The sequence below is a fragment of the Ranitomeya imitator genome, chromosome 1 (assembly GCF_032444005.1).
Source record: "Ranitomeya imitator isolate aRanImi1 chromosome 1, aRanImi1.pri, whole genome shotgun sequence".
NCBI lineage: Eukaryota > Metazoa > Chordata > Amphibia > Anura > Dendrobatidae > Ranitomeya > Ranitomeya imitator.
The window spans coordinates 8,728,727-8,744,279 of NC_091282.1; positions in this window are offsets into that span (position 1 = coordinate 8,728,727).

Below are 15,553 nucleotides of genomic sequence, written 5' to 3' on the forward strand. Positions count from 1 at the left end.
AACTGAAATGTCAACACAAGGCAGCACTACAGGAAATCGGGGAACTGAAAAAAAGACAATTATAAACTCAGAAAGGAGATTACGGAATTAAAAGCCCATAGCCCTGGACATCTGAACTAGCAGGGAGCAATGGAAACAAGCCAGAGAGCAGACAACATGGCCACCACTGACCAGAATGTAGAGACACCAAACCGCATTAAAATAACCAACAATATGATGGAAGAGAGAAGAGAACCAGCCACCAGCAAAGCCAGCACCACAGACCCCCATCAGCAGCACCGTAGCCCACCCAAGACATCGCAAAGTCCTGATACTGTCCTAATAATGGACTCAAATCCTGAAACCACAGATGGAAGAGAGAAGAGAACCAGCCACCAGCAAGGCCAGCACCACAGACCCCCCCATCAGCAGCACCGTAGCCCACCCAAGACATCGCAAAGTCCTGATACTGTCCTAATAATGGACTCAAATCCTGAAACCAGAGAAATGGATGAGAGAAGAGAACCAGCCACCATCACAGACCCCCATCAGCAGCACCGTAGCCCACCCAAGACATCACAAAGTCCCGATATTGTCCTAATAATTGACTCAAATGGGAAGTACCTAAATGCACAGCGGCTATTCCCAGGAAAACAGGTCCGTACAATCCACTGTGCAAATATTGAACAGGTGACAGAGGTCATCAGTAAACCACGGTTTATCAACCCAAAGCACATTATTATACACACGGGTACAAACAATCTGCCAGACCAGCAGATCGCAGAACAACTGATCAAACTGGCAAAGATGTCAAAACTAAAATCATTCGGTCATCGCTGCTCCCAAGAAAGGACATATTCAGGCCAACCACCCAAACCATCAATACAGAACTGACTGAAAGGATCAAGACTGTGCCAAACGTGACCCTGGCACAACACTTCTCCATAAACAAAAGTCACCTGCATGATAATAAACACCCATTGTCAGACCATCAGAGGTGGAGACCTCCACGGAGGGGACCACCGAGCCCACACAGACACATGCAGAGCAGAGATAGGAATGAGATAAAGAACCTGCTCAAGGAGCTGTGCAGAATAATAATGTGACTGGATGGAACCAAGCACTTCTATAAAACTGTCAGAAATCCAGTTTGTCCCACACAGCCACACTCATTACAAGGTATATACACACAAAACACACAGAAGAATGTCTTCACTTACAATCAGCAGCTGGAATATTCAGAGTCTCAACGCCTCAACCTTTGGATCTAAAATAAAGGACCCTGATTTTATACAAAGACGGAAAAATATAGACATTCAGATCCTCCTGGAAACATGGACCAGAGCCAAAAACGAATCCCTGGTGCCTACTGGATACAAGGAATTCTCGGTCCATGCCCAGAAAAATAAAATCAAACCGGGCCGGGGCTCAGGAGGAGTAGCGATCTGGTATAAAGAGGAGCTCCACCAGTACATCAAACCGGTGAAGAAAGGAGGCAGCCACATATGGATCAGAATCAGCAGCTCCATCCTCACCTGTCAGTCTGATGTCCACCTCTGTGCCACCTATATACCACCGCCAGAGTCCCCCCTACTTCAATCCAGACTGCTTCGAGATCTTACAAAGAGAAGCCGTCCATTATCAGGCCCTGGGCAAAGTTCTCATCTTTGGAGACCTCAACGCAAGAACAGGGAGAGAGACTTCCTGACCACGTATGGAAACATCTACATACTTGGAGCAGAGAATGACGGCCAAGACCCTGTACACACTGAGAGAAACAGCTATGACAGTACAGTCAACAAAAGTGGCAGAAAGCTCCTGAACGTATGTAGAAGTTTAGGACTTCATATCCTAAATGGACGAAGCAAGGGTGACTCCTTAGGAAGGTATACACTAAACTCCCATGTAGGGAGGAGTGTAGTAGATTACGCCATTACAGATCTGAACCTGGCAGATGTCAGCACCTTCATAGTCACCCAACAAACGCACCTGTCAGACCACAGCCAACTTCTGTACATGAAATCTACAGAGAAACCATCCACTCAGAAGCCACAACAGAGCGGCCTTTTCACCCTGCCTCCATCCTATAAATGGTCCAAAATGTCGGCACTAAAATAAAAAGAAGCTTCCAGCAGACCTGAAATACAGCGGATGCTCCACTTCTTCTACAACCTCGAGTACATGCCAAACCCAGAGGGAGTGAGCCAAGCCGCAAAGGACCTCAATATATTCTACGCAATGGCCAGACTGTCTGACCTTAAAAAAAAAAAAAAGTCAACTACAAGAGACCAAAAGAAACAGGTTAATGGCTGCTTTGACAGAATGTAAAGCTGTATGGAAGACCCTGAGAACAGCCTCCAACAAGAAATACAGAGACCCCAACCACCTGGGTCTGAGGGAAGCCTATGATTCCATACAAAGGCAGTACAAAACCATCCACAGGAGGAAGAAGCAGAGTTACATCTCTACCAAGCTCAACCAACTCCAAGACGCCCTCCAAGACAACTCCTTATGGGAACTATGGAACCACATGGGCACCAAAGACAAGAAAAACAACACCCATATCCAAAATGGCAACCTCTGGCTCCAATACTTCAGAGATCTCTATAAAGACATTCCAAAGGAAGAACTAAGCCAAGAACAGGAATACAATGGCGAAACTAAAAGCAATGGAGGAAAAAAAAAAAAAAAAAAAAAAACTTCCAAAACCCGGTGGATACACCTATAACACTACAGGAAGTAACCGAGAGACTCTCCTCCATGAGATGTAGAAAAGCCGGTGGCCTGGATGGAATCCTACCAGAAATGCTGAAGTACAGCCCACCAGAAATACAGGCTGCAATGGTTAAACTCTTCAATATTGTGCCGAGTGCCGGCTACTTCCCTCGTACCTGGAACCAAGGCCTCATCACACCCATCCACAAGAGTGGGGACAGGTATGACCCAGCCAACTACAGAGGCATATGTGTCAGCAGCAACCTGGGAAAACTGTTCAACAGTATCCTGAACAAGAGGATCCTCACCTTCCTCACTGAGCACAACGTCCTCAGCAAGAGCCAAGCAGGGTTCATGCCGAACCACCGCACCACTGACCACATCTATACTCTGCACAGCCTCATTCAGAGACACGTCTACAATACAAAGAATGGGAAGATATATGCCTGCTTTGTGGACTTTAAAAAGGCCTTTGATTCAGTGTGGCACCCAGGCTTATTCCTGAAACTGCTGGAGAGCGGAATAGGAGAAAAGACCTACGAAGTCATCAAAAGCTCCTACACCGAGAACTGCTGAAGCGTGAGTGTGAACGGCAGAAGAACGGCTTATCTCCAGCAGAGCCGCGGAGTCAGACAAGGCTGCAGCCCAAGTCCAACGCTCTTCAACATCTACATCAACGAGCTGGCTACCACCCTGGAATCCTCCTCAGCACCAGGTCTCACCCTCCATGACGCTCAGGTGAAATTCCTGCTGTATGCAGATGACCTGCTGCTGCTGTCACCAACCGAGAAAGGCCTCGAGGACAACCTGAAAATCCTAGAGAAATTCAGCTCCACCTGGGCTCTACCTGTCAACCTAAAGAAAACCAACACCATGGTGTTCCAAAGGAGAAAGAAGATCAGACCAGCACCCATCATTTGTCCTCAACTGCAACCTCACAGGAATGGACAAATTTACCTACCTGGGCCTAGAGATTCACCAGTCAGGGAGCTTCAAAACAAGCCATAGAAACCCTGAAAGACAAGGCCTGCAAAACCTTCTATGCCATCCGAAGGACACTACCATCTGAAGCCACCAGTGAGGGTCTGGCTAAAAATCTTCGACTCCATCATCGCCCCAATCCTCCTGTATGGCAGCGAAGTCTGGGGTCCTCACACCTACCCAGACTGGTCAAAGTGGGATTCCAGTCCAACAGAAATATTCCACCTGGAATTCTGCAAGCACCTTCTCCAGGTCCATCGGAGCACCTCCAACAGTGCTTGTCAGGCCGAGCTGGGCAGATTCCCTCTACACCTAACAGTTCTAAAAAGGGCGCTGTCATCCCGGGCTCACCTGCATAGGAGCAATCCAAGCTCCCATCACCATAAAGCCCTGATACATGTAGGTGAAACAGAAAAACCAGAACCCTCGGAACAGCCCAGCCAAACCCAACCGGACCAGAACACCAATCACAACAACCTGACAAAAGCCGGAAACAGGAAGATGGCAGACGAAGGCCAGGAGAGGCATGTCAGTGACTGGAAGAATGATATCAGCTCACAGAAGCTGACCATGTACCAGAGCCTACAGAGAGACTACAGACTGGCCCCATATCTGGAGAAACTCCCGGACCAAAGAGACCGCCAGATCCTGAGCCGATATAGACTCAGCGCCCACAGTCTGGCCATCGAATGTGGCCGACACAGGCAGAGCTACAAGCCCAGGGAGGAAAGACTGTGCCAACACTGTGACCAGGAGGCCATAGAGGACGAAACCCACTTCCTGCTACACTGCTCCAAATACTCAGCAGTGAGGGACACTCACTTCAGGAGACTCACATCTCTTCCCGGATGTCATCACCATGAAGGAGGAAGAGAAAACATATCCTGCTGGGAGAAGAAGAGAGCAGTGGAGACAGGAGCGCGATATGTGAGCGAATGTCAGACTGCGAGAAAGAGAACTATGATGCCATGGACTATAGCCCCCCACAATGGATCTGCCCCATCCACCTCCCCTATGCCATGGACTATACCCCCCACAATGGATCTGCCCCATCCACCTCCCCTATGCCATGGACTATAGCCCCCAACCTGGACCTGCCCCATCCACCTCCCTTATGCCATGGACTATAGCCCCCAACCTGGACCTGCCCCATCCACCTCCCCTATGCCATGGACTATACCCCCCACAATGGATCTGCCCCATCCACCTCCCCTATGCCATAGACTATAGCCCCCACCCTGGATCTGCCCCATCCACCTCCCCTATGCCATGGACTATAGCCCCCACCCTGGACCTGCCCCCATCCACCTCCCCTATGCCATGGACTATAGCCCCCACCCTGGATCTGCCCCCATCCACCTCCCCTATGCCATGGACTATAGCCCCCACCCTGGACCTGCCCCCATCCACCTCCCCTATGCCATGGACTATAGCCCCCACCCTGGACCTGCCCCCATCCACCTCCCCTATGCCATGGACTATAGCCCCCACCCTGGATCTGCCCCCATCCACCTCCCCTATGCCATGGACTATAGCCCCCACCCTGGATCTGCCCCCATCCACCTCCCCTGCGCCATGGACTATAGCCCCCACCCTGGGTCTGCCCCCATCCACCTCCCCTATGCCATGGACTATAGCCCCCACCCTGGATCTGCCCCATCCACCTCCCCTATGCCATGGACTATAGCCCCTACCCTGGATCTGCCCCATCCACCTCCCCTATGCCATGGACTATAGCCCCCACCCTGTATCTGCCCCCATCCACCTTCCCTTCAGCTCCTACCCAACATCCCCACAGTCCCTATCCCTATTGCCTTTATACACTTGCTTTGGCAAAACTGATGTGTATTTGGTCCTGACAAAGCTTCTTTGAATCTTGAATCTATATACAGGAGGAGATGACCGTACATAGAGGAGGAGATGATACAGGCATATACTATATACAGGAGATGACATACAGGTGTATACTATATACAAGTAAGAAACATGTATATACTGAGATGAAAATGAGAGGTGTGAGGGAAAATAGTGGAGTGATCGGAAAATGACAGATGTGAGGTCGAAATGTTGGGGAGGAATGAGAGGAGTGAGGTTCTATAACTAACCACAGATATTTACTATGCACAGGTAAAGCCGGGCTCTTCAGCTAGTATCATTTATACATATGGAAGTTTCTTCACATTAGAGTACACGGCTTTATGACTATTAGCTTCAATACTTCACTGTCACCTTGCACTTATTATTCGTGTATTACATACATGTAAAATATATAAATCTCATTTGTAACTTCTGTTTACACAAATCATGGCTCATATCTTTATATTTTTAGTTTTTGGTATTGAAGCCATACATTATTATTTTTATGCACGATTCCCATCTGTGCGCATGGTAGAGATGTCCATCCATCCAGCTTTATTAGTTAGAGGATGATAATCTGGTCACCGTCTCCTCCACCTCACTGGGGTACGGTGCCGAGATTGTGTTCCGTGAGATCACTACTATGAAGTTCCATTGATCAGAATGGGATGGCACTTCATCTTGTGCCGAAAATATCATGATGTGATTCGTACCCTTATAAATTATCTGTATAAGACTTGTGTTTTAGGTAAATTTTCTATATTAATTATGTGAATAGGACTACTTGTATATATATTCGTTAGAAATAAAGTAATAATTTTATTTATTATGATTATAAATTATGATGCATAAACGAGGATACTTCCTTTCCTTTTCTTCCCTTATCGTCTTTCCTTGCTGCATTTTATATATTAATCCTCTTAAATAGTAAATGTTATATATGTAGTATGATTTGGTAGTAAGAGACCTAGGGGCATTTGTATGAAGTTCTTCCTCTACACTTGTGCATTGTGACAAAAAAATAAAAAAACAAAATCAGCCTATTGGCAACAGTGACATCATCAGATCTACTTTTTTTCCCTAATAGGCTGATTTTTTATCAGCCCATACCCTAGCAGCTGATGTCACCGCTTGACTAGTTTTCCATTGGTCAGATATCTAGATTTAAGTACACACTTGTTCCGACACAGGACAACCCACCATCCCCACAGTCCCTATCCCTATTGCCTTTATACACTTGCTTTGGCAAAACTGATGTGTATTTGGTCCTGCCAATAAAGCTGCTTTTAATCTTGAATTTAGTGCCCAAGAAGGATGGGACTACATGGTTTTGTGTAGACTATCGTAAGCTCAATGAGAAATCAGTGACTGATGCATATCCCATGCCGCGTGTGGATGACTTGTTAGACCCGTTGGCGGGGCAAAGTATTTCACCACCATCGATCTATGCAAAGGCTACTGGCAGATTCCCCTTAGTCCTGATGCTATACCCAAGTCGGCATTTGTCAACCCATTTGGCTTATTCCAGTTTCGAGTTATGCCATTCGGGATGAAGACTGCCCCGGCGACCTTCCAGAGGCTGGCTGACCGGCTTCTGGATGGTCTCCAGGACTGTGCGTGTGCCTACCTGGATGACATCGCTATCTACAGTGCAACACGGAAGAGCATCTAAATCACCTAGAGACAGTATTGGACAGGATCCACAAGGCCGGAATCACCCGGAACCCAAACAAGTGTCACGTGGGCAAAGCAGAGGTTCAGTATTTAGGGCATTGGGTGGGAAGTGGGAAACAGACCAGAACCAGCCAAGATTGAGGCCATAGCCAAATGGCCTACCCCACGCACTAAAACCCAGGTCATGGCGTTTCTAGGGACAGCGGGGTATTACAGGAAATTTGTGCCCAATTACAGTAGTGTAGCCAAGCCCCTCACTGATCTGACCCGTAATAACCAACCCCGCCAGGTAACCTGAACCCCAGAGTGTAAGGAAGCCTTTCGCCAACTAAAGGACGCCCTCACCAATACCCCTGTATTGGACGCACCCGATCCAACTAAACGTTTCCTTGTTCACACAGACGCTTCTATGTTTGGATTGGGGGCAGTACTGAGCCAAGTCAGGCCGGATGGCCAAGAACACCCAGTAGCTTACCCGAGTCGGAAACTACTGCCCCGTGAAGTAAGCTATGAGGCCATCAAGAAGGAGTGCCTGGCGGTAGTATGGCCACTCAAAAACTTGCAACCATATTTGTATAGATGACAGTTTTCCCTCCTAATGGACCATAATCCCCTAGTCTGGCTTAATCGGGTCTCCGGAGACAATGCCAGATTGCTGAGGTGGAGTTTAGCCCTACAACCTCGACTTCACCATCCACTACAGACCGGCAAACAAAACAGTAACGCCAATGGACCAAGTCGACAAATGGAACTTGTACCAACCCCATAAAACTTCAGTCATCCCCAAACCAATCTGTTAAGGATCAGACTATGCCGATCGTGTCGCTGAAAAGGGGAGCAGTGTTACGGAACCACTCAGCACCCAGAATATGTTGTGCAGTTATATGTATGTATAATAGGTTCCATGTGAGATGCATGTCCCTAATGCATCAGCCCACAGGCTGCACCCCTGGGCAGAAGGGACACGATATTCCCTTTTTTTCACCCCCCACCTTTGTAATTCCCACAGTAAATATCGGCAGGCTCCAGCCACCTGCGGCTATTGTATGTTTGGCCTGCTGCTTTTCTATTGGCCTGCCCTCTGTATCTGTGTGATATATTCTGTGTCCTGTGAGTAAAGTGTTGTCAGATTGGAAATACGTGGAGAAGCAGTGATCTTTTATATGCGCCCATGTTGCCAAGCAATTCCAGCCAGCACACTTCATTCAGACTCCAGCCAAAGCAGAGTGGACCTCCTGAAACACGGGGTGGTACTGAAAGAGGTACCACAGCTTGGTAGACCCAGTTACAAAATCCATCTTTTCTATCTGCATAAATCTTCTTCCGATCAACCAGGCTATTTTCTACAGAAGCCTCAATGTATGGTTGGAGGCCTAAAATGTGTGCCAATTTGTGTCTGGGGCAAAATGCATTGATGGTGAATCCGTTAGGGTGACGCTCCTCTTCACATCATAACGCAGCTTAAACCAGTCACTGGAAATCTTCAAAATATCAATCCTCTCATTAATCGCGCGTATGAGGTCAGCGATTGTTGAATAAAACCCCGACTTTATGTAATATTCCTTCGTCACGTTTTCCTATATAGAAATTCCCATCAATCTGTTTGAATGTGTACCATGTATGCGGATATTGAATTTCCGTCAGCACAACTTCGTATGGGCTTCAGAGTTGAACTGGCTTAGATAATTTAGTGGTATACTCGGCAATTGTATTTTCGGGAAATACTGTATATTGCTAGACGCGTTGCAAGGGAGGATGATAAAGAATGAGCCAGCTTCCATGGCTATATATCTGTCACCTCTGAAGATGGGATCCAACTATTGAATTTTTGGGGGTACCCCAGCCATTTGACAAAGCACTGCCTCACAAGCCTTGACACGTTTTTTTCCTCAAAATCTTTTCTACTCTGTAGACATGATTCTCATCCAAAGGTATTTTTTGCAGCTCTTTTTTATAAAATGACCCCTCTACAGCGTCGCTGGCTAAATCACTCTTTATAAAGAGGTTTATGAAATTTATTGGAGACGGCTGTAATTAAAAAGATCTTTGCTGTTTGTTTTTTCATAACCCTTGGAAAAAGTTCCCTTATACTGAGATATTCTGACATGATCACCAATTTTTAAAGTCAGTTTAATAGGTTTATTAGCAATACTAGAACTGGAAATATTTCGCCAGATCTGTAGCAAATTTCGCAAGGTCACATCAGCAGGCCTGCAGCGAATAGCGGAGTGGTATGTGTGATTGTAGCTATGCACCAAATCCGGTAAAACATCAATGTACCTACAGGTATTATGCTTCATAAAATAGCGCCACATCCACGTTTTTAATGTGCGATTAAAGCGCTCCACCATAGCGGCCTTTACGGCATTGTTGGTAAAAAAAAAAAAGTGGTGAATATTATGCATTTTACAAAGTTGCTTGAGTGATGAATTTATAAATTCTTTGCTGCGATCAGTCTGCAATTTCCCCGGTATGCGCTTATCATTTTGAAATATTAATATGAATGGTCTGGCTACAGCTGCTCCAGTCTTGTTTGATAAGGCCGCGCACCATGTGTATCTCCATAGAGTATCAATCACCGTCAGGATGTATTTGACATTATCATTTTCCCTTGAATAGTCAAACTCACGAGATCCACTTGCCACTGCGAATCATTGCCTGAGACGTAAAATTTTATTTGTCAAAAAGCGTTTTCTAGCAGGTCTGTGTAGCGTGTAGGTTTCTTGTTTATTCAGCCAATCACCCACATCAGATTTCTTAATTCCATGGTCTCAGGTCTCTAAATTATTTGTCAATCCCACTGAATGATCCTGGTGCCTTAGGTGTGAGATATTGTTTCTGCAATATTTCCTCATAGGAATTAGAAGTCATGATTGAATAAATGATTGTGTGGCGGTGATCAACAACCGCATGCCTCTTCCAGAAATCCAATTAAATTATTTCCTATTAAATGCTGTGTTTATTCCAAATATTTCAGTCCTAGATAAGATATTTAATTTTAAACACAACAGCCGCGACTCATTAGCGTGATCCTATATGGATTGGTTGAAACCCCTGAAGAGTTGTACACGGTCAGAACTTGTGGGTGCTATTTTCACTTTAAGATTCTGCTGGTCAAGACTGGAGCGCGTCTGTCCTGTATTTAAAGACAGATTCTCTATGAATCTGAACAGCTGCTCGGCTCTTTGAAAAAAGTGTTTACTGATTTAATTGCTCCCTAATATTATCAGGGTCTGTAGCGTATATATTTGTAATATAGTTATAAACAGAATCTTTGCCAATTCCTATATGGTATATATTTGTGATATAGTTATAAGCTGTATTTATCTGTGGTATAGATACAGGTAAAACCTTTCCCCTTTTTATCTAAGATGGAATCCCAATATTCCTGCGATCAATACAGTACCCTTCTTACAAGCACACCATTAGGTATTATACCGAATATAATGTCCAGAGTATTGTCTCATTCTGATTAAGTCATTGTCTTGTATATTAATTATATATTCTTTCATTCTTATTTAAGAAGAGTATGTCTCCTGAATTTGGCAATAATTTCAACACGCAGAATTATGAAGCCTTTGAATCCGCAGCTGCGGAACCATTAGAAGATAATAAGTCTGCTCAGTCTATCACAGGTAATTAGATTATTGTTTTTGCATTTAAATAGGGAAAAAAACATATCGCTGTAACACGGTACCAAGATATTTATCTTTCCTAAGAAACCTATATATACACACATACAAAGGATTAAATCAGCTGGTGTATGTAAACGCAAACTAAATGCAATTTCTCATACAGATACTGACACGCATCAATCGGCCTATATGTCGGAAAACTGGCGTGCTCCCGAACCATGTGAAAATCTGGATTCAGATGTCGAGATCAGAGATGTCAAAATGTCTGTAACTCCCCGGTACCCGATGCTCCTGAAAGACGTGGAAATTCGTTTAGCAGGTGTCTCAAGAATAGGAAAGGTAACGATTCGCTTGAAATACATTCGATTCTCAGTTTTGTGTAGAAAATCAATTCTGCGTTAACCAAGTTAAATTTTATTTACATCTGCTAAACTAGTGGTCAGAAAAATTCAATATGAAAAAGAATATTCCCGTCTCAACGAGTTCAAACAATGAGATGTCCATTAAACCAGGAGCTGCGGAAGTGCAATTCACGGTTCATACTTGTAAGTATATATTTAGTCTGCTCTATACTGGATTTATACAAACATTGTTACAATGATTTCATGGATAACTGTCACAGAACATTTCAAATATTACACGGGATCATGGATAACTGAGGGCGTGTAGCTTTTCCAAATTTTACACTGGTTTCATGGATAACTGACACTTGTATCTTTTCTTTCAGATACGTCGGATCTTCAACCATGAATTTTGCATCGGCGTAATTACGGATCTGCACTTAATACCCCCCAAAGAGCTAATGCGGCTGTGAGAACAACTCCTTTTGCCCATCTGTGTTGTGGATCGTGAGGAAAGCTATGCGGCACCCAAACACACCGGGAATCCAATCCCCAAGATTTCACATCAAAAATATAAGAACGTTTCAAGAGAGATTTGCATCGCAGAACGATTGTCCCATCATAACTCCGGAAGCCTATAGCTCAACCACCATTCCACAAGCTAGTTTTGAAAACCGAGAAATTGAGTAGCTCCGAGGGCAAGAAGAGTAATAACCAGAATATATGGGTGTGTCAAACTGTACAATCTGCAGATATTGCTCTTGCAGGATCTTCAAGCGATTTCGGCATTGTATTAGCTCTAAAGAAATGATCAGTATCACGACGTCGTGTAAGTAAAAAGCAGAAAGTTGCTGAACATTCATCTTACACCGGGAGCCCTGTGTGGGATGATGAACATGTCAATGCTTATTGCTATGTCTGCTCATACCAAACTAAAATCTTTCTGCGATAGGTATGAAAGACTGATAAATGCATGTCCAACATTTAACATTATTGCGGAACTATATGATTTTAAACTAAATCATGCATGTGTGCATACACCCCCATGAATTTAAATAAATCTAAGTCAATGTGACCAAGCTTGGTTGGCTATGGGTTGAATAACATTAAGTAAAATAATGCCGCAAAGATCTTATACAAGATCTCTACAGATCTCTACAGAAGACTCTACAGATGTTGGCTAGTTCCAGAAGATCGCGAGCCGTAAGAAGGGGGCGAAAGACAGTTTGCAGCGCAATAACTACATGATCTACTTGTTAATAGTCACTACGTTCCAAAAGTGGCGAATCCATTCAACTCAAGGGGACCTACTCCTGGGTGCTTCTCATGCGGCCGCTGTCTTGCCTGCGGAAATGTCCTGTGCTGCTCTACTTTTCAATCTGAGACTATTTCAAATATGACAGTGTACATTATGCAGTAGCACCAACGTATTATACTACGCTACATGCAGGTGCTCCATGATATACATTGGCCTCACCTCAAGAGAACTGCATATTAGGGTACGTGAGCATGTGCGGGACATTTACGCGGCCAAGACAGTGGCCGACTTTGTTGAACTTAAATCCATCCCTCGCCACTTTAAGGCCTATCACAATTGTGATCCAACTACATTTAAACTGAACCTGTCACCTGAATTTGGCGGGACTGGTTTTGGGTCATATGGGCGGAGTTTTCGGGTGTTTGATTCACCCTTTCCTTACCCGCTGGCTGCATGCTGGCTGCAATATTGGATTGAAGTTCATTCTCTGTCCTCCATAGTACATGCCTGCACAAGGCAAGATTGGAAAGGGTGAATCAAACACCCGAAAACTCCGCCCATATGACCCAAAACCAGTCCCGCCAAATTCAGGTGACAGAGTCCCTTTAAAGTGAGAGGGATTGAGCCCATCCACCTTTGGATTCGCAGTGGGAATTATAAAAAGATACTGGCTCAAAAAGAAGCCAGATGGATTGTAATACTTGAAACTATGACCCCGAGGGGTCTAAACAAGTCTTAGTTTTGCCTCATTTTTGTAAATATGTGCTCCGCATCGACTCCTCATTGGCCCATATAATGCTCAATTTAGTCCCTCCGGATGATGTTTGTCGTTTGTTTTTAATTATTTGTTCTATTCAGTGATAAGTTTATATGGTCAAGCTTCGCTTCTGGAGTTCCTTTTTACCATCATATCATGGAGACTGCGCAAAGACCTTAGATACTCAGCATGTCATCTTAAATGAAAATATGTAATGGACAACTACAGTGCCTTACTAACGGTCTGGATGTAATACTGCTTTACATTTTCTGTTAATGTCTAATTGTGACTGCTGCCTGTTTGCTGTGTCCTTGTAAAGTAATGTATATACTACACATGACTGGTCCTTACCATTATAGACATATCAGTATCATATGCATCACCTGATTATATATCCCTCTGCGGCTGTGCGCATGCGCGCTGTTGTCCCCAGATCCGACATGGTTCCTGGTGTCTCCTAGCCTCCTGCGCATGCCCAGGGACCTCTTCTCCCTGTACACGCGCTGTGACGCCCGGCATTTACCATGCCGGGACCTGGGGTACGCACCGCGCATGCGCAGTTCATGCCGCTTTCCTATTAGTCTATTTAGACCTTGTGATGTGTCACATGCTGCATCTCCATGACTACTAAAGGTCCTTGTCCATACGGATTCAGTATACCCCCTGTAGAAGTGTCCAGCGTGGACACGAAATGCGTGTCGGGCTTCTCACCATCCAGAGAGGGTCTCTGCACACAGCGGTAAGCATTGCGGATACTATTCCAATACATGCCTTGTGCTATTTTCGCACGTCGTCTCTGCAGCACTTTGTAGCATGGAATAGCATACTTTATCCCATACCCATTGGGGCTGCACTCTGCTTTGTGCTGGATCTTATCTGTTACTCCTGCCGCTTCCTGCAGATTATAGCCATAACTATTAATATACTTCATCGGTGCTGTGGATATAGTTTTTTGCAGTCTTCCATATGTCACTTTGTACGTATTGTTTGTTATGCAGGGCCCTGTAGCATAGCACAGTGTGTATTGACCCTACGCCCACCTGGGCCGGATTTTACCCATTGTTCCTGCCGCTGTTCACAAATTATAGCCACAACCATAAAATTTAATTCCTGTGTCAGCGCATTACACATAATGGCTATGACCTAATACTGCACTGTGGTTATTATGGCTGGGCTCTTTACTACGGCAGGACATGCATTTATTCTTACATTTATTAGAGCCTTCCTTGGCTATCTGCCGCACTGCTTCTGCTGCTCTTAATGGGCTGAAGTTATATAACTATACCAATATCTAACTGATATATAACTATTGTTAAAACTGTTATCAGCCTGCTGTGTGCACATCACTATATACTGTATATCCTGAAACTTTATCATATCTTACGTGTTTTAAAAAAAAAATATTTGTTTAAATTAATTTGTACTTTTTTCTATATACTATGATTCGAGTTACTCCTGTATTTTGCTCCTGATTCCTGTAGTATTTATGGAGTTTGAAAAGCTTTTCATGTGTTGGGCTACCACTTAGTACCCCCACTCAATGGCATCTATTATGCACCTGGGTTTGTTTGTATACATAACAGAGTGTGTAGCTTTTCCAATTTTATACCGGTTTCGCAGATAACTGACACTTGTATCTTTTCTTTTAGATACGTCAGATCTTCAACCACAAATTTTGCACCGGCGTAATTACGGATTTACACTGAATGCCCCCCAAAGAGCTAATGCGGCTGTGAGAACAACTCCTTTCGCCCATCTGTGTTGTGGATCGTGAGGAAAGCTACGCGGCACCCAAACACCAGGAATCCAATCCCCAAGATTTCACATCAAAAATATAAGAACGTTTCAAGAGAGATTTGCATCGCAGAACGATAGTCCCATCATAACTCCGGAAGCCTATAGCTCAACCACCATTCCACAAGATGGTTTTGAAAACAGAAATTGAGCAGCTCTGAGGGTAAGAAGAGTAATAACCGGAACAATATACGGGTGTGTCAAACTGTACAATCTGCAGATATTGCTCTTGCAGGATCTTCTAGCGATTTTGGCATTGTACTACCTCTAAAGAAACCATCAGTATCACGACGTCGTGTAAGTAAAAAGCAGAAAGTTGCTGAACATTCATCGTACACAGGGAGCCCTGTGTGGGCTGATGAACATGTCAATGCTTATTGCCATGTCTGCTCAGTACGACCATACCAAACTCGCACAGATCAAACTACAATCTTTCTGTGATACGTATGAAAGACTGATAAATGCATGTCCAACACCTGACATTATCGCTACAAAACAAATGTTATACTAAATTATGCATGTGTGCATACACCCCGTGAATTTAAATAAATCTAAATCAATG